At 36.2% G+C, this 19,809-nt stretch overlaps 1 pseudogene; it reads right to left on the minus strand.

Moving 5' to 3' along the window:
* Nucleotides 1-563: 563 nt before the first annotated feature.
* On the minus strand, nt 564-2,503 carry LOC144252655 (RNA-binding protein EWS-like; annotated as a pseudogene).
* Between the last annotated feature and the right edge of the window lie 17,306 nt (nt 2,504-19,809).

Genomic DNA, 19,809 nt, shown 5'->3' on the forward strand with positions numbered 1-19,809 from the left:
CAGATATGATTTTTCTGTAATAAATATTTTGGTGACTATTTTGCATATTACTTAATATATTTATGCTTCACATTTTCTCTTTTGCCCTATTTTACTACCTGTATACTGAAAGAAAAAAAATTCTAACTCCTAAACTCCCTTGGTATTTGAGATATCTTTTTTTTATTCTTTTTTTAATTATTAGTTGTTCAAAACATTACAAAGCTCTTGACATATTTCGTTTTATTATAAACATTTGGAATTTTATTAAAAAAAAATCACAACCATGAACACTGTTACAGTTAGAGGCCCTCTTGATACTCCACATTGATACTGAGCATGCTCACAGGGGTTCCCATTGTTAAATCTTCAACAACTATTTTTAAAAGAAGGAAAAAAAACTCAGCACACTACCATTTAACTTGTTTTAATGTTTCTTCACAAGTGGTGAAAAATACTAAAGTACAGACAAGAAAAAATCATAATGTTGTGGTCAACATTACAAATATGGAATTATAAATTTAAAACATTTTCTGGTTTAAAAAATAAATCTGGTAGTCAATGCAGCTCTGTGGGGTCTGTGTCTAGTAGGGCCGATCTCTGCGTTCCTGACTGTGCTCGTCTTTACCCATTTTTCCAGGTCCTCCACGTCCACCTCTTCTTCCTCCCATCTCCTCCATTAAAGGTCCAAGGGGCCCCCTGGACCACCTCGTCTTCCTCCACCAAAGCCACCTCGGTCCATGCCATGGACACCACGGAAGCCACCCCTGTCTCCACCACGGCCACCTCTGAACATTCCTCCAGGACCACCGTGGTCCATGAGGCCACCTCTTCCTCCCCGCGTGCCACCAGGGCCACCTTTTCCACGGTCACCACCTGGGGGTGGGAAGGGTGGTGGAAGAAAGCCCTTAGGCTTCGGGGCCTTACACAGGTTGCATTCTGTTCTCCAGGCAAAGTTCTGGTTTCCACAATCCAGATTGGTATATTGCCAGTCCCCAGCTCGGTGCTGGATGTTTCCTCCTCCAGAGGGATTCCCTCGGGAACCCCGTGGCCCTCTTGGGGGAAAAGCCTCCTCTGTCTCCTCCACGGCCTCCCATTCGACCCATGGGTCCCCCAGGACCACCTGGGTCGCCTGGACCTCCCTCTGCCCTCACGAGGTGGCCTGCCACCCCACATGCTGTTCATGGGAGGCTTCTTTAGAGCAAGAGTGAATTTTAGTTTGCTTCCTTGAAAATCTTTTCCATCAAACCACTCCACCGCAGCCTTTGCAGTTGGCGGGTCTTCATAGGACACTGTGGCATCACCTTTGGGCTTTCCTGTTTCCTTGTCCAGGTAGATGTGGATCATGGGTTGCCCAGTTCTCTTATTCATCTTAACAACCCCACACTGCTTAAAGAAATCTGCCAGATCATCAAGAGTCACATTGTCATTTAATCCTTGCACATAAACTGCATTGTTGTCAGAGTCTTCATCAGGATCTACTGGAGGGCCTAGATCAAGATCTGGTCCTTCAAACATGGGTGGTCCAGGCTTATTGAAGCCACTTCGCTCTCCAGCGCTGCCCATTTCCCGACCACCTCTGCTCATGCCTCCACAATCAAATCCCCCTCTTCCCCTGCCCCGGTTATCAGGGCCACTCATGCTCCGGTTCTCTCCTGGTCCAGAAAATCCTCCAGACTCCTGCCTATAAACACCCATGCTACTGGGGTGGTCCTGTCGGAATGAACTCTGCTACCCTTAGCTGATGCTCTGTTGGCTATATTGACTTGGTGCCTGGCTGTAGGATCCAGTCTGGGGGCGGGGGGTAACTAGTGGGAGGCTGCTGCCCATAGCTGCTTTGTTGACCATAGCTACTCTGCTGAACATAGCTGCTCGGTTGCCCATAGGTGTTCTGCTGAGAGTAACTGCTCTGAACATAAATAGTCGGCTGTGTAGAGGAATAGCTGGTAGGAGGAGAGGATGGAGGCGCGGTAACTGGCTGCATTGGGTAGCTCCCAGGAAACTGGGGATAACTGTAGTTACTCTGTCCGTATCCTAGACTAGGCTGGTTATAACCTCCTGTGCTAGACTGAGGTTGACTAGTCTCAGCGGGCTTGTTACCATCCTGCGGTCTTAAAGGTGCAGTGGCTGCTGGCTGTTGCCCATAGCCAGGGTAAGCAGGCTGAGTCCCATATGCAGACTGGGCTGCATAGGAGGCCTGGGTGGTGGTGACGGTAGTGGTGGTGGTGTCATAAGCACCAGTGCCGTACCCCTGGACAGGCTGGCTGTATGCCTGGGGGGCAGTTGGGGTAGTATAACCAGTGGGAGGCTTTCCATAAGAAGTTGCATATGCAGTCTGCCCATAGGTGGCACTGGTCTGAGCCTGGGTATAGCTGACATCAGTAGGCTGTCCATAAGTTCCATAGCTTTGTTGCCAATATGCCTGGGTGGTCTGTGCATATCCTTGAGTTGCCTAGGCACTGTAAGCACTGTAGCCCTGCTGGGCTGCAACTTGGCTGTAGGAACTGTAATCTGTGGACGCCATTTTCTCTCCTTCCCCCTCATTCTCTCAGACATATCATATTTCATACATTTGATTCAAGCAGATTATGAACTCCCATTTTTACCCAATATACATATTGCAGATTCACATCTGTTCCACATCCACATTTTTTACATACTACCATACTAGTGTCTATTGTATTCTGCTGCCCTGCCTATCCTCTACTATCCCCCTTACCTCCCCTCCCCTCTCCTCCCATCTTCTATCTCAACCCCATCTACTGTTATTCATTTCTCTCTATTATTTTTCCCCTTTCCCCTCACTTCCTCTTATATGTAATTTTGTATAACAATGAGGGTCTCCTTTACCATGCAATTTCCCTTCTTTCTCTCTTTCCCTCCCCCCTCTCGACTCTGTTTAATGGTGATCTTCTTCTCATGCTCTTCCTCCCTATTCTTTTCTTAGTTGCTCTCCTTATATCAAAGATGACATTTGGCATTTGTTTTTTTAGGTATTGGCTAGCTTCTCTGAGCATAACTTGCTCTAGTGCCATCCATTTCCCTGCAAATTCCATGATGTTGTCATTTTTTAGTGCTGTGTAATACTCCATTGTGTATAAATGCCACAATTTTATCCATTCATCTATTGAAGGGCATCTAGGTTGATTCCACAGTCTAGCTATTGTGAATTGTGCTGCTGTGAACATCCATGTAGCAGTATCCCTATAGTACGCTCTTTTAAGGTCTTCACAGAATAGTCCGAGAAGGGGGATAGCTGGGTCAAATGGTGGTTCCATTCCCAGCTTTCCCAGGAATCTCCATACTGCTTTCCAAATTGGCCGCACCAATTTGCAGTCCCACCAGCAATGTACAAGTGTACCCTTTTCCCCACATCCTCTATAGCACTTGTTGTTGTTTGACTTCATAATGGCTGCCAATCTTACTGGAGTGAGATGGTATCTTAGGGTGGTTTTGATTTGCATTTCTCTGACTGCTAGAGATGGTGAGCATTTTTTCATGTACTTGTTGATTGATTGTATGTCCTCCTCTGAGAAATGTCTGTTCAGGTCTTGGCCCATTTGTTGATTGGGTTATTTGTTATCTTATTTTTTAATTTTTTGAGTTCTTTGTATATTCTGGATATTAGGGCTCTATCTGAAGTTTGAGAAGTAAAAATTTGTTCCCATGATGTAGGCTCCCTATTTACCTCTTTTATTGTTTCTCTTGCTGAGAAAAAAAAACTTTTTAGTTTAAGTAAGTCCCATTTATTGGTTCTTATTATTAACTCTTGTGCTATGGGGGTCCTATTAAGGAATTTGGAGCCCGACCCCACAATATGTAGATCGAAGCCAACTTTTTCTTCTATCAGACGCAGAGTCTCTGATTTGATATTAAGCTCCTAGATCCATTTTGAGTTAACTTTTGTTCATGGAGAGAAAAAGGGATTCAGTTTCATTTTGTTGCATATGGATTTCCAGTTTTCCCAGCACCATTGGTTGAAGATGCTATCCTTCCTCCATTGCATGCTTTTAGCCCCTGTATCAAATATAATATAGTTGAAACTTTGTGGTTTAGTCCCTGTGTCCTCTAATCTGTACCATTGGTCCACCCACCTGTTTTGGTACCAGTACTATGCTGTTTTTGTTACTATTGCTCTGTAGTATGGTTTGAAATCTGGTACCGCTATACAGTCTGATTCACACTTCCTGCTTAGAGTTGCTTTTGCTATTCTGGGTATTTTATTTTTCCATATGAATTTCATGATTGCTTTATCTATTTATACAAGAAATGGCATTAGGATTTTGATTGGCATTGCAGTAAACCTATAGAGAACTTTGGGTAATATTGCCATTTTGATGATGTTAGTTCTGCCTATCCATGAACAGGGTATATATTTCCATCTTTTAAGATCTTCTATTTCTCTCATTAGGGTTCTGTAGATTTCATTGTATAAATCTTTCACCTCTTTTGTTTAGTTGATTCCCAAGTATTTTTTTTTTTTGAGGATATTGTGAATGGGGTGTTTTTCCTCATTTCTGTTTGAATTCATTTATTAGTTCTAGTAGTTTTTTTGTAGAACATTTTGGGTCTTCTAGGTATAGAATCAAGTTGTCAGCAAATATTGATAATTTAAGTTCTTCTTTTCCTATTTTTATGACTTTAATTCCTTTTGTTTGTCTAATTGCTCTGGTCAGTGTTTCGAGAACTATATTGAGTAGAAGTGGTGATAGAGGGCATCCCTGTCTTGTTCCAGATTTTAGAGGGAATGCCTTCAATTTTTCTCCATTCAGAATGATGCTAGCCTGAGGCCTTACCAATGTTGAGATAAGTTCCTTTTATCCCTAGGTTTTCTAATGTTTTGAACATAAAGGGATGCTGTACATTGTTGAATGCTTTTCCTGCATCTATCGAGATGATCATATGGTTCTTATCTTTAAGTCTATTGATGTGGTGAATCACATTGATTTCCATATATTGAACCATCCTTACATCCCAGGGATCAATCCTACTTGATCATGGTGCACAATTTTTTGTTCTGTGCCTTTGTATCTGATTCACCAGAATTTTGTTGAGGATTTTTGCATCTGGGTTCATTAGGGATATTGGTCTGTAGTTTTCTTTCTTTGAGGTGTCTTTGTCTGGTTTCGGAATCAGGGTAATGTTGCCCTCATAGAATGAATTTGGAAGAGCTCCCTCTTTTTCTGTTTCCTGAAATAACTTGAAAAGTATTGGTATTAGTTCTTCTTTAAAGGTTTTGTAAAATTCCGCTGTATACCCATCCGGTCCTGGGCTTTTCTTGGTTGGTAGTCTTTTGATGGCTTCTTCTATTTCATCCATTGATATTGGTCTGTTCAAATTGTGTGTATCCTCCTGACTCAGTCTGGGCAAATCATATGACTTAAGAAATTTATCAATGTCTTCAATATCTTCTATTTTATTGAAATATAGGTTTTCAAAATAATTTCTAATTGTCTTCTGTATTCCTGTAGCATCTGTTGTGATATTGCCTTTTTCATCCCGTATGTTAGTAATTTGAGTTCTCTCTCTTCTTCTCTTCGTTAGCATGGCTAAGGGTCTGTCAATCTTTTTTAGTTTTTCTAAGAACCAACTTTTAGTTTTGTTAATTTTTTCAATAGTTTCTTTTGTTTTAATTTCATTGATTTCCGCTCTGATTTTAATTATTTCTTGCCTTCTACTACATTTGCTATTGTATTGCTCTTCTTTTCTAGGGCTTTGAAATGAAGTGTGAGCTCATTTATTTGTTTGTTTTTCCTTCTTTTGAGGAATGACCTCCAAGTGATGAGGTCATTTCATTGTGTCCCATAGATTCTGATATGTTGTGTCTGTATTTTTCTTTATCTCCAAGATTTTTTTTTTATTTTTTATGTCTTCTGTAACCCATTGATCATTCAGTAACATATTGTTCATGTTCCATGTGATGTAGGAGTTTTCCTTCCTTCTTTTATCATTGATTTCCAGTTTCATTCCATTATGATCAGATAAAATGCATTTTATTGTCTCCACCCCTTTATATTTACTGAGGGTTGCCCATATGGTCTATTTTTGACAAGGATTCATGTGCTGCTGAGAAAAAAAAGTATATCCACTTGATGATGGTTGATATATTCTATATATGTCAGTTAAGTCTAGGTTATTGATTGTGGTACTGAGTTCTATAGTTTCTTTATTCAACTTTGGAGGATCTGTCCAATGGTGAGAGAGGTGTGTCGAAGTCACCCATAATTATTGTGTTGTGGTCTATTTGATTCTTGAACTAAAGGAGAATTTGTTTTATGAATGTCGCAGCACCATTATTTGGTGAATAAATATTGATAATTGATATGTCTTGTTGGTGAATGGTTTCTTTTAATAGTATATAATGTCCTTCCTTATCCCTTTTGATTAACTTAGTCTTGAAGTCGATTTTAATCGATATGAGGATGGCCACCCCTGCTTACTTATGAGGACCGTGTGTGTGGTATATTTTTCCCCAAACTTTCACCTTCAGCCTGTGTATGTCTTTTCCAATCAGATGTGTCTCCTGGAGGCAGCATATTGTTGGATTTGTTTTTTTAATCCATGTTACCAGCCTATGTTGCTTTATTGGAGAGTTTAAGCCATTAACGTTTAGAGTTACTATTGATATATTGTTTGTACTTCCAGCTATGTTTGATTATTTATTTTTTTAAATTTAGTTTGTTTCTCCATGATTAGCTTTCCCCCACACCCTGCCCTCTGTCTTTACTGAGTCACTTCCCACTGATGGTTTTGGTTATTGTTTCTCATTTCTTCCTCATGTAGTGTTTTGCTCAAGATGCTTTGCAATGCTGGTTTTCTGGCTGCAAATTCTTTTAACTTTTGTTTCTCATTAAAGATTTTTATTTCATAGTCATACCTGAAGCTTAATTTTGCTGGATACAAAATTCTTGGCTGGCATCCATTGTCTTTCAGTGTTTGAAATACGTTGTTCCAGGATCTTCTCGCGTTCTGCGTCTGTGATGAAAAATCCGTTGTTAACCTTATTGGTTTACCCCTGAATGTAATCTGCCTCCTTTCTCTTGTAGCTATTAATATTTTCTCTTTGTTCTGTATATTGAATATATTTATAACAATGTGTCTTGGCGTTGGTCTACTGTGATTTTGTATGCTCCGTGTCCTGTATGCATCTACAATTTGTACATCTGTTTAATTTTTTTATTTCTGGAAAGTTTTCTGTAATTATTTCATTCAGCAGATTGCTCATTCCCTTGGTTTGAACCTCTATACCTGGCTTCTACTTGCTCCAATCTGTTAGTGATACTCTCATTTGAGTTTTTAATTTGGTTTATAGTTTCCTTCATTTCTAGAATTATTGTTTGATTTTTTTATAATCTATCTCCTGATAAAGATGCTTATTTGCTTCTTTTATCTGTTTATGTAATTCATTTTCAATGTGTTTTTGCACTGTTTGAATTTGCTCTCTCATATCCTCTTTAAGATTCCATTCCATCTGTCTAAGGTATTCCTTAAAATCATTATTTGACCATTTTTCTGATGCCTCTAGGTCCTCCTGAATATTTAGGCTGTCCTGCATTGTTTGTACTTCTTTTCTTCCTTGCTTTTTCATTCTGCTCATGTTACTTCTTGTTCTATTTTACTGCTGAGTTTCTGTTTACTCCTATAAATTTATTTGATGCTGTTGCCGCTGGTTTCAATGAAGTTATGTCCTCCGCCGTATTCTGGTGATGTCAGTTCCCTGCCATGGTGGTATCCCATGCAAATGGCAACACTTTGTTCCCTTTGCTGGGTGACCAATGCAATGGGTGGGTCCTGAATGGCTCTCCCAAGCCCTGTCTCAATCCTGTGGCCACTGCCTATGAAGGCTCAGTTGGTATTAACTTCCGCAGGTTCAGAAGGGCCAACCAGTTGTTTCAGCGGGATTTTTTAGTGCTGAGTCACAGCGGTTTTTCTGGGAGATGCAGGTGAACAGAAGCTTGAATTCAGCCTATCTGGGCTCGGTGTATGTTCTGAGAGTTCCAGACTGTTCGCCCCAGATTCACGTCAGCTCAGCATTGCCTAGTGATCCATTCCCTGGCTTTCAGGGTATTCAGCATTCTCCCTGAGGTTTGTTTTCAGATATTGCATAGCACAGACGCCTGGACTCCGGATCCAGGACAGAAGCCTAAGAGATTGATTGGTCAAGGCTTCAGGAACTGCCTCCAACCTGAGCCAAGTAGGCGCAGAATCCAAGTCTGAATTGAAATATCTTTTAATTTTTAAGCTTATATCATTTCTATAATGAATACTGTGCTTTTAGTAAATGACTATTTTTATGCACCTGGCTAATTTACAGATTTGTTGTGTTTTTTGGTTTTATTTACAGTGAAGTTAAAAAAAAGGTTACTTTTAAACCAAAACACAAAGAAAAGACCACCAATTCAAATTTAAATCAAATCAAATTAAGATTGTATTGTGTACACAAAAGCTGGCCTCAACTGTCTCTTACAAGATTCCATGCTAGAGATCATCCCCCTGATCTTCAAGGAAAAGTTTTTACAGCACAAAAAGTTACAAAGGAGGTGGGCATCTAAGGTACTTAAAACTAACAAGATTTTGACAATCATAATACATGGCTAATATTTCAAGGTAGAAAATAAATTCACCTCCAGATATTAGAATTTATGAGCTGCCACTGAGATTTAGAGAGAATTGTTATTTGGTCAGTGGGAGCGAGAATTTATGAGGCACCAGTAAAGTTTTAGGGAGGGTTTTATATGGTAAGGGATAGCCAGGCATAGGTGAATTCAAAACACAGGTAGAAATTGCAAGCAAGTTTAAAACATCAAAATATCGTCAGGCCAAAGAGAAATTTTAGTTTTCTTACACAAAACAGAAATAAACTTTTACCTCTAAAAGCTCTAAGAGAAGATTTTATTTTATTTTATTTTATTTTATTTTATTTTATTTTATTTTATTTTAATTTTTTGTATTTTCTCATATCTAATGGCTTCTGGCATTCCTTTGTTTGTGACCATAAATGCTTCTCTTCTGTGTTTATAGAGCTTCCAAAACAAAAAATATAGATAAGCCCTTCTCATAGGGAACATAACATAGCAAGTCTACCCTTTAACCCACAGGTCTGACAACCATATTGTAGGATATGAAAGACCCTCCAGTATGCTTGTTCTTCCAACCATTGTTTGCAAAGATTGACAAAAGTCAATTCATTGCACAGAATGAGTGAGGTGAGTCTCTGCTCTGCAGTCCAGAACAGGAGGTAAAAGAGCCCCCAAAGTGAGTTTAAGACAGGGCTTTACATGACATAGGTGACAAAATCCTAAAAACGAAAGAGAACACAAATTCAGAGAGAACCATACCCACATAATCTCATTTGACAGAATCAAATTTATAAGAGGAACAGAGGACAGAGGTGAATCTAAAGTGATTTAATAATATTTTCCTTTTCTAAATTGCTATTAATGTCTCCCACAATTATAGAGTTCTGGATATCCTCAGTTACTGCTTTATCATTACCTTCAACCTACAACGCATGAGGCACACTGAATTTACCCTCATACTCATGTACTTATCACTTATTTTTTTCTATAGAAATGCATATGTATATGAATATTTTTTTTTCCACATTTCCAAGACTCTACCCTGAAAATTTCTGTGATATCACTTCCCTGAAATGCATTTTCATTATTTCATGTTAGTTCATCTAAGTTTTCCTTTTTATGTGTTGGAAAAGTTGAGACAACTGTAAGGCCCTTCTTATTTGATATTTATAAACTATAATTAAATATCAACCTCAGTACCTCCAAAGAACTTAAGTCTCATTCACCTTTCTCATTAATACTGCTTTATTTTTTAAGTAGGTAGCAGAAATTTTATTTTGAAGAGGAGTAAGTGATTTAAAGCCATTCAGTGTACTTTAGAGGATATCAAAAACCTATGGTTGTGGTTCTTAGACAACCTTACCACTGAAATATCTGGATTACACTCCAGGTTGGACACTGATACTATGCTTTCATGGGAAATGGTTTCTTGTTTGTGAATATCCTCTTTCCCTTTCCCCTATAGTCTTGGAAAATATGTGGATTGTGTGAAGTTTTAGAATGACTATTTTCAATACAGTTTGCATGGACCCAATTGACAATAGAAGACATCTATATACTGAAAAAAAAGACCCTTCACCAAGCCCTAAAAAAGTGATAAAATAAACTCTGGAAAAAATAACAGTCATCCATTAAATTATTTTTTTTTAAATACTAAGAATAGGTTTAGTTTGTAATATATTACTGTACTAAGAAAAGTGATATAAATGCAATTTTAATTTTTAAAGTTGTTTCTGATTACTACAAAGAGAGTATAAAAAGCTGTGTACATGGGCTGGAGTTGTGTCTCAGTTGTAGACTACTTTGCTAGAATGTGCCAAGCACTAAGTTTGATTCTCAGCAATACATATATAGATTTTTTTGTTGTTTTATTTTTTAAATACATGACAGTGGAATGATACCAGAAAAAAAAAACTAATTTTTGTGCACAGTCTTGGAAGTTTACTGATGGTTTGTGCAGAACACGAAGCATAATGCATTTAGAATAGGCTTTGGAAAAGGCATCCTGACTACCATATGGGTTCACTTTCATTCTTTCTGTGACCCATCTTTTTTCTTCAAATTCAATCAGGAATCACCACTGGAACAAAGGACTTTGTTGAAGGTGTTCCCACAAGTGGGCTTCAAGGACTTTTACATTTGAAATAAGCCTTAATGATGCTCATTAACATCTTTGAGTTAGCCACCAGGTGTGTTTGAGTGAGGCCCATTATCCTGATTACATGGTCATTATACTATCTATTCTACTTTATACTTATTTTCTGTGAACAGAGAACCCTAGTTTTGGATATGTGAACAGACAGCTAGAAAACTAGGAGTTTATTCTGAGACCTATGGAGAGCTAAACTGAAGTTCTGGATTTCAGATTTTTGTTTTTGATTTTTAGATACTGCTTCTGCTATATTTAAAAATCTCAGGACTCATGAAGAGAATAAGTTAAAAGCCAGCATCATCAAATTTGTGAGGCCCTAAGAAATTCAAAGGGACCCTGTCTCTAAATAAAAATATTAAAAAAGGGGTGGGAATGTGAATCAGTGGATGAACACCTCTGGGTTGAATTACTGGTATCAAAAAAAAAGCAACACACAGAGCAAAAAAAAATAATAAACAACAAACAAACAAACAAACAAACAAACAAACCTTCTTGAGTAAGAAGCCCTAAAATTAACAGCCTCTCTCATGCATGAATAGTATAAATGGATTTGGAGTTCTCTCCTGATAATTATCTCAGTATTTACTATGCTGGACTCAGGGCACATGGAAGCCAACAAAGAGCTTTAGAAAGAAGCTGAATACAACATACAATTATGGAACAAAATGCCCAGGTTTTCAACTGCTGATATAAGCCTCACTAGACTAGTCAGAGGGAGGTGAAGGATAAACTACCACAGAGAGACCCTCTGGCCACAAGTTTCTGGAGAGGACCACGAGGAGTCCCTAGCCATAACTGCCAGTTTCCACCATTGCCACTCCTGTCAGCTTTAAGCCACCTTCCTACGCAGTCTCAATATAACAAGGCACTCTTACCATTTCCTGGCTCTCAGGGTTCTCAGCGTTCTCCATGTGGTTTGTTTTCAGATTCTGTATAGCACAGACACCTGGGCTCTGAACCCAGGACAGAAGTCTACAAGAAGATTGAAAAAATGGCGGGACAGAAAATTGTGAAAACCTCCCCCTCATCACTGGTTGCGTGAGGATTGGACAGTTTTCACCTAAGTGACTGATTGGTCAAGGCTTCAGGTACTGCCTCCAACCTGAGCCAAGTGGGACAGAATCAAAGTCTGAATGACAAACCACTCTATTGCCATTGTTATCCGACTACAGATCAGGGCTGAGAATATTGCTTAGTCAGTAGAATGCTTGTTTTGCTAATATAAAGCCATGGACTCAGTCCACCGCACTACACGCACACACTCCAACCACAAAAAAAAAAAAAAAAAAAAAAAAAAAAAAAAAAAAAAAGGTTAAGTAAAGGACTTTGGGGACCAGGATTATGGATCAGTTGTAGAAAACTTCCCTAGCATGCGTGAGGTACTGGGTTGAACACCCAGCACTGCATTAAAAAGCCACCCAAGAGGGGACGTGGCTCAAGTGGTAGCACAGTCGCCTGGTATGCAGGTGGCCCAGGATCAATCCTCAGCACCACATACAAATAAAGATGTTGTGACTGCCAAAAAACTAAAAATAAATACTTTTAAAAAGCCAACAAATAAACTACTAATAATACTGTGTCCATCTACAACAAAAAAATATTCAAGAAAATAAAAGACTGTGTATTGGACTTGTGCACCCTCACTACAGAACTCATAAACACTTTTTATAAATAATATATACATATATGTGTTCAGACAGTGTATAAAATTCTCCTGTGATGTCTTCTCAAGTAACTTATATTACAGGTATGCTTCACAACCCTGAAATCCTCCCCACCTCACGTATTATTATTATTATTATTAGCCTGTTAATTTCATTAAATGCCTCTGTATGGGGTTATTTTAAGGAAAAGTTTTCTTCCAATAATAGGACCTAGCCCAGAGAGAAATGTATTGACACTTATAACTGTTTATAAGGTTAAAACAATTTGTGAATAAATATGTATGTATTTTTATGAAAATGATATCACAATCACTGTAATATATATATATATATATATATATTTTTTTTAATTTTTCTATTCTTTGCTCATAAAAAAAAAAAAAACAGTTTGAGCTTTAAACTCATTGGCAATGTCCTTATATCCCTTTCCCCAAAAAAGTGACTCACAAGTATAATTCAAATTATTGAGATTCATAAATTTTTGATCTTTTATTTTAACTAGTGAAGTCTAAAGATTTTCTATTTATTTTCACCTTTAAATGAAGCCCACTTTCATAGCTTTCTTTTTGTGTAACTGACCTTTAATATTCTGCAAATTTTACCCCCATTCTGACCACTTTGGACTATTGATGTTTTGATGGAGAGGATCTCAAAGTGGTCATGCACAAGGTAGGAAATGGATATAGTAAGATATAAGACTGGTGATTGCTGAGTATGTAGATTTTGTTATACAAAATAAGTATTGGTGGATGATATGGGGTAGGGAGAAAAAGAGCAATGAAAAAAAAAGAAGAAAAACTTGAACAGTAGAGGGTTCACATGCTACAAATCTACAATGATAGCGTGAATATAGAGGGTAGTGTTCTTGGAAGCAGCAATAAAATTTGAGGGAAAGAAAAAGGTAATTTTTTCTACAGTTCCAAAGTGAGAGAGCCAGGTGAATGGGTTCTGTGTTCAATTTTTTCCACCTAGGAGTGAAATTTATAGTTCAAAGTGTATGTCTCAGTAAGTAGTAAAACACTATTTCTATGTACCTTTACACTTTTTCGTGTCTACAAGCTGACTTTGACAATTCCAGTCACATTACATCTTTGCACGTGTTAGCTATTCATTAATTAATTCATTAATTACATTATTTTTTTGTTTTTTATTAATTCACTTTTTCTTTAGTTGTCATTGTTTTTACGTTACTGGTGATTAGATAATTGCATAAATATTCTGAATGTTGACTTTTGGTTAAATATTGTTTTATGTGTTTATTCCTACATTTACTTTTCAATGAAATGTTTTTCCTTTGTCAAGTCTGATTTATATTAGACCTCAATCTTCATTTATAAAGACTAGATAAAATCACATTATTCAAAATAACTCAAGATTTATCATCTTTGCAGAACCCTAATCACCCGCTAAAGTTGACCCAGTCTGGGTCAACTAAAAGCTGTGTCAAAAGTCCTCTTTTTTCTTATATACACTTTAATAAAGAATTCCTCTCTCACTTTTATATTTTGGAGAGTAGACTAACTTCCCAAGCAGTAGTCAATAACCTAGATGAGTTTTCCAACTATTTATTACTTTTAAATTATTTACATCCTTGACATTAAGAGTGTCACTGAATACATTTTTTTATTTTTTCAATCTCTCTCTCTCTCTCTCTCTCTCTCTCTCTCTCTCTCTCTCTCTCTCTCTCTCTCATATGACAAATTGAAATCAGATATGTTTTTTAGTAAGAAACACTTTCAGACTTTAATAAAATATTCTATAAAGTAAAAGGGTTTCACTGATTTTCTTAGAGCCTCACTAACTTATGGAGGCTGGATGACTTCAATCTAATGGTATAGATGTTTGCTATATATATTGCAATATATATATATATATATATATATATATATATATATATATATATATATTCATTGTGTGAATATAAAGGGTAGTGTTCATTTGATTCTTTCTCTTGGGGACTGTGCCAGAGTTACCTTCTTCTTTCACTTCTACCTTATTTCTGCCTCCAAAGAAACTACTCTTTAACCTCATAATACCATTGATCCACCATTCAACTTTTTAAATCTGAACTCTTGAGCTGGTCATTCTTTCCCTCTATCCTTCACAGTACTTTTTTCTCTACCCGTACCTATTCCACCAATACTTTTTTCATGAATACTCACTACTACATACTCAGTATCCACCAATCTCACATCCTGACCCATCCCTGTTCTGCCTTTTCCATGGATCACTTTGAGATCCCCTCCACCCATATATCAATAGTCCAGAGTAAGGTCAGGTAAGGGTGTTATATATGCAGGTTTTAAATGTCAGTTACATAACAATAAGCCTATTAAAATTGGGATGTATTTTGTCTTAGGTTAAAAAAGAAAATCTGCAGACTGCACTGTTAAACTAAATTGTTTAAAATTCATTAATCTCAATAATTTGGAAAAAATCTATAAAAAGGAGAATAAATAAAAGAACATAATACATAAAAGTGACAAATTTGAAGACACAACAAGTGTACATATCAGTCAGTGTCATATATCAGAGCTTTCAAAAGACAAATTAATTTGAAATAAATGTAGTTAATGTGAGATGTAGTAATCATTTATTAATTATATATAATGGTAGTATACATGTATATGTACAAAATGCATCTCATATAATTATGAGTATACATTGCAAAAAATGAACTCTACAGTATTTTTTTTAAATTTTGCTGACAACACTATAAATACCTACACCTAGGTTTATGTATTACCAAATGTTCAGAATACATTTTGTACTTTATAAAGTTTACAACTGACCAACAGACCTTTTTTTTTCTCAATTTTTAAAAGGAGTAGTACTTATTTTCAGTTAGAACATAATGCCATCATTTATCTTTAATTTTTAAATATTTTTAAAATTATATATGAGAACAGAATGCATTAAAATTCTTATTGCACATACAGAGCACAATTTTTCATTTCTCTGGTTTTATACAAATTATATTTACATAAATTCACTTCTTTATACATGTACTTTATATAATAATATATATCATATTCCACCATCATTTCTAACCCCATGATCCCTCCCCTCACCTCCCAACCACCAAAAGTTCATTTTGATACACACTGATTTATGATATGAAGTTATAGAAAAGACTATATACCTTATAATTATATGAACAGATAAAGTTTTGTAACTAATACATAGCATAATAATAATAAACTTGCCATTTAGACATTAATAAATTATACATCTAACACTACTGACATCTTTTCCAAAAAAACTGACATCTTTTACAAAAAAAGGCAGGGTTATTTGTGGGGGGAAATGGTATTCCATGCTTTCTTAATATCGAGAATAAATTATTTTCAAAAGTAATATATATTTCAATATAAAAATAAAATAGAACTAGGTTCCATGGCACACACCTCTAATCCCTTTGGATTGTGAGGGTAAGGCAAGATAATCCTGAGTTTAAAGCCAGCCTCAGAAACTTAGCAAGGTCCTAAGCAACTATGTGTGACCCATTCTTTGTGTTCCCCTGATTTAAATTTCCAATAAGAAACAACAACGACAAAAAGAATACAGAGTATTGATAAGGACACAAAACAAATTATGATGAACTAAAGATGGAGTAGAAATTGCTGTTATTTCATCATGAAAACTTTATATATATATATGAAATACTCCTCACCAAGCTTAGATCTGTAGAAATTATAGTATGTGTGTACCATGACAGTGTACAAGTATGTGATAGCATAAGGCTAGAGCTATATTTGTCAATACAGTGGAAATCTGTGGCCTAAGAGGAAAGAGGAGGTGATTCAGAAACATAAAAATAATAAAGTTTGAGAAAAATTGGTTTTTGGAGCCCAGAAAGACTTTTGGTTTAAGTAAAGTACAAAATACCACATAAGTATTATCCTGAAGTTACATCTGTTAAATTCATCACATATATAATGGATTTCAAGGAAAATATGTGGAAGATATCACAAACTAAATAAAAATTTACAAAAGCACATAAAATAGCATGTGTGTAAATAAAACTAATCATTACAAATACAACTATTTTAACTCAATTTAATATATAATATTTTCCTATCAATATTTTAGCATGTTTTTCTTTAAATACAAGAGAGCTGGACCTGTTGGTGCACAATTGTAATCCCAGTACCTTGGGAGGCTGAGACAGGTGTATTGTGAGCACAAAGGCAGCATCAGCAAAAGTGAGGCCCTAAGCAAATCAGAGAGACACCGTCTCTAAATGTCATAAAAAATAGGTTTGGGGATGTGGCTCAATTCCCCTGAGTTTAATTCCAAGTACCAAATAAAAGAAAAGAAAAGAAGGGAACAAAAAATTATCTCAGAAATAAAATATATGTAAAATACCCCAAAACCTTTAATAAAAAAACCCAAATAATATAGTTATTGTTATGAGACACATTTAATGTATATTATGAAACTATATTGCAATAATACAGACCAATATATCATAATATGAATCAAATCTGAAACCATATGTAGATCAATTGTATTGTTAAGAGCAATAGAAAGGCATATGTAAAACCGACCATATGAAAAATAACATTAGACGTGAATGAATGAATCTATCCAACCTAAAGTTAGAATCGGGACATAGTGGCAAAGTTCACTGTTAGAGTGTGTGTGCAGAATGTGCAAGATAGTCAGTTCTAACCTTAGCAACACTGTAAAAAGCAAATATTAAGAGGGAATGATGTTGAAAATAAAGCAGAATATTAAATGAGACACTCTCTCTCCATCTATAGATACATTTAAAGAGAAAACTACTGTGAGTGTCTCTTTGGCAAAATCATGAATGAGTAGAGATATTTAGATACACTGGATATTAGTCTGGTTTTAAGAAATGTACCACATTTGGCACAAAATTCCCAATTACTATCATCACCTCTAGTGAACAGAAATGTGAGAGAGGGGCTGAGGATGTAGCTCAGTTTTTAGAGTGCTTGCCTTGTATGCACAACGCCCTGGGTTCAATCTCTAGCACCATAAAAAAACGAAATATGAAAGAAATGATACAAAAAATGGTGATATCTAGGAGCCATAAAATCCTTCACAAGTGTTTCATCAGCTGTGACCAAGACACAAAAATACCCAAATATCAAAGCTGTCAATTAATCTCAAAAAAAATCCGCCAGCATATATTCCCAATTGCTGCTGCTGACAGATGAAGTTCACTCTAGCTTGTATTATAGGTTAAATAGGGAGGAATCCAGTAAACTACTCTGAGCTTGAGGGAGATTTTAGCACTTTCTAAATCCTGCCCCAACCCTGATACACTAGTAACAAGGCCAGAACTACCAATTCCTCCTAGAAAAAGTTTTTGTTTTTTTTGTGGGTGTGTGTATGTATGTCTGTATTGAATGTTTCAAATTTAACACATTTTGTTTATGTTACTATGTCCCTCATACACTAGTAATAATGCCAGAACTTCCAATTGCTCCTAGAAGGTATTTGTGTGTGTGTGTGTGTGTGTGTGTGTGTGTGTGTGTGTGTGTGTGTTTGGATGTGTGTGTCGATGTGTGTACTGAATATCTCAACTTTAACATATTTTATTTACGTTACTATGTCCTGAAGTTCCAAACTCTAGAACCAAAAGGTGATTGAGCTCATGTAAATCTCTGTAGATTTCAAACAAATGAATTTACATTCTTTTCCCAGCACTTTTATGAACTAGGATACCAAACAGCAGTTCAGAAAGGAGGTTAAAACAATGATTCTTGTTTATTACAACAAATCTTTACAGAATAGTCTTACATTGGCTACTTCATATAAACTTTCCACAGGGATAAAATGCATCAGTCAAAGATATTTTCTGTAGCCTGGGCAGTGTTGTTGAAAAGGTTAATATAATAATCTGACAGAGCTAGGTATGTCGCAAATATGCTAGAGGCTGGAGAGGCAAGTCAGGAGGATTGTGGTTTGAAAGACAGCCTTAACCACATAGCAATGCTATAAGCAACTTATTGAAATATTAGTGATATATCACCTGTATAAAAAAAAAAAGGACTGGGGACATAACTCAGTAGTAAGCAACTAAACAAATATCTGAAAGATAGTAGAGTCTCCAGAGTATAGGTGTATATGTATAGATACAAATGTCGGTTACAATATAAAGTTAATAAAGATACTTTTGAAAAAAAATTCATAGTTCTTTTTTTTTAAAGAGAGAGAGAGAGAGAGAGAGAGAGAGAGAGAGAGAGAATTTTAATATTTATTATTCATTTTAGTTTTCAGCAGACACAACATCTTTATTTATACGTGGTGCTGAGGATAAAACTCTGTGCCACAGGCAGGCCAGGCAAGCATTCCCAGACCCTATCATGGTTCTTAAGAGCTCAAAATAAAAATGCCATAATCCACTGATAAAAATTTTTTGAAGCATGGTATTATTGTGAATGTCGGTACTCTCAGTGGCTTGGGAGGATGAAACAGAAGGAACTTAAATGCAAGACCAGCCTCAGAAACTTGGCAATGGCTTAAGTGACTCAGTGATATCCTGTCTTGTTAAAAAATAGGGATGTAACACAGTAGTAAAGTGCCTAAATAAATAAAAATAAATAGCAATTCTTGGTTTAAAAATGCCCTATAACCCAGTAATTATAATTCTGGATAAATATCTAATGAAATTGGAACACTTTTGTGGAAGAAATTCCTTCACTTCCATTTTAATTGTAGGTTTATTCACAATATCTACTAAAAGGAATCAAATGAAGTGCCTTTTAGATGCAAGGTATTGATGAAAAGGTTCCTTCCAGCTGCAGATCATCCATCTACTTGCCTTAAAGACTGCATACTTATAATTCAAACTGCTCCCTAAAAGGCAAGACTCAGATATGGATTTTTCTGAGTACTCCAAGAGATTTTGGTACCTCTGGACAAATTGTGTAAGACTTTTCTAAAACTAAGGAATAGGTAAATTTTGGAGTTTGGAATGTGGACAACCTACAGTAAATTCCTCAAGGGGGAATCTTAATTAAGACACTGTGATAAGGTGTCTGAGTCTGGGGAAGAAAAAGGAAGTAAAATCAGAGTTTTATATAAAAGTAGACTTTGTTTCACTGATTTCTAGGTTTGATTTAATCCAAACAGATATTCAAAAATGGTTAAAGTTACTAATTAAAATTTATGTAAAACAGGTATTTAAAAAGTACCAGGAAAGAGGTGAAGGTGTGGCTCAGTGGTATAGTGCTTGCCTAGCATAGATAAGCCCTAAGCTTAATTCTCAGCACCACATATAAATAAATAAAATATAAATAAATATTAAACTAAATACCAGGTAAGGGTTTAGGGTGGTTGCTCAGTAGTAGAGTGCTTGGCTAGTATGCATGAGACAGTCTGTTTGATACTGGACCAATAATAATAATAATAATAATAATAATAATGATAATAATAAAGATAAATATACTTTGTTCAT

This window comes from Urocitellus parryii, unplaced genomic scaffold (assembly GCF_045843805.1).
Source record: "Urocitellus parryii isolate mUroPar1 unplaced genomic scaffold, mUroPar1.hap1 Scaffold_49, whole genome shotgun sequence".
In the NCBI taxonomy this organism is placed as follows: Eukaryota; Metazoa; Chordata; class Mammalia; order Rodentia; family Sciuridae; genus Urocitellus; species Urocitellus parryii.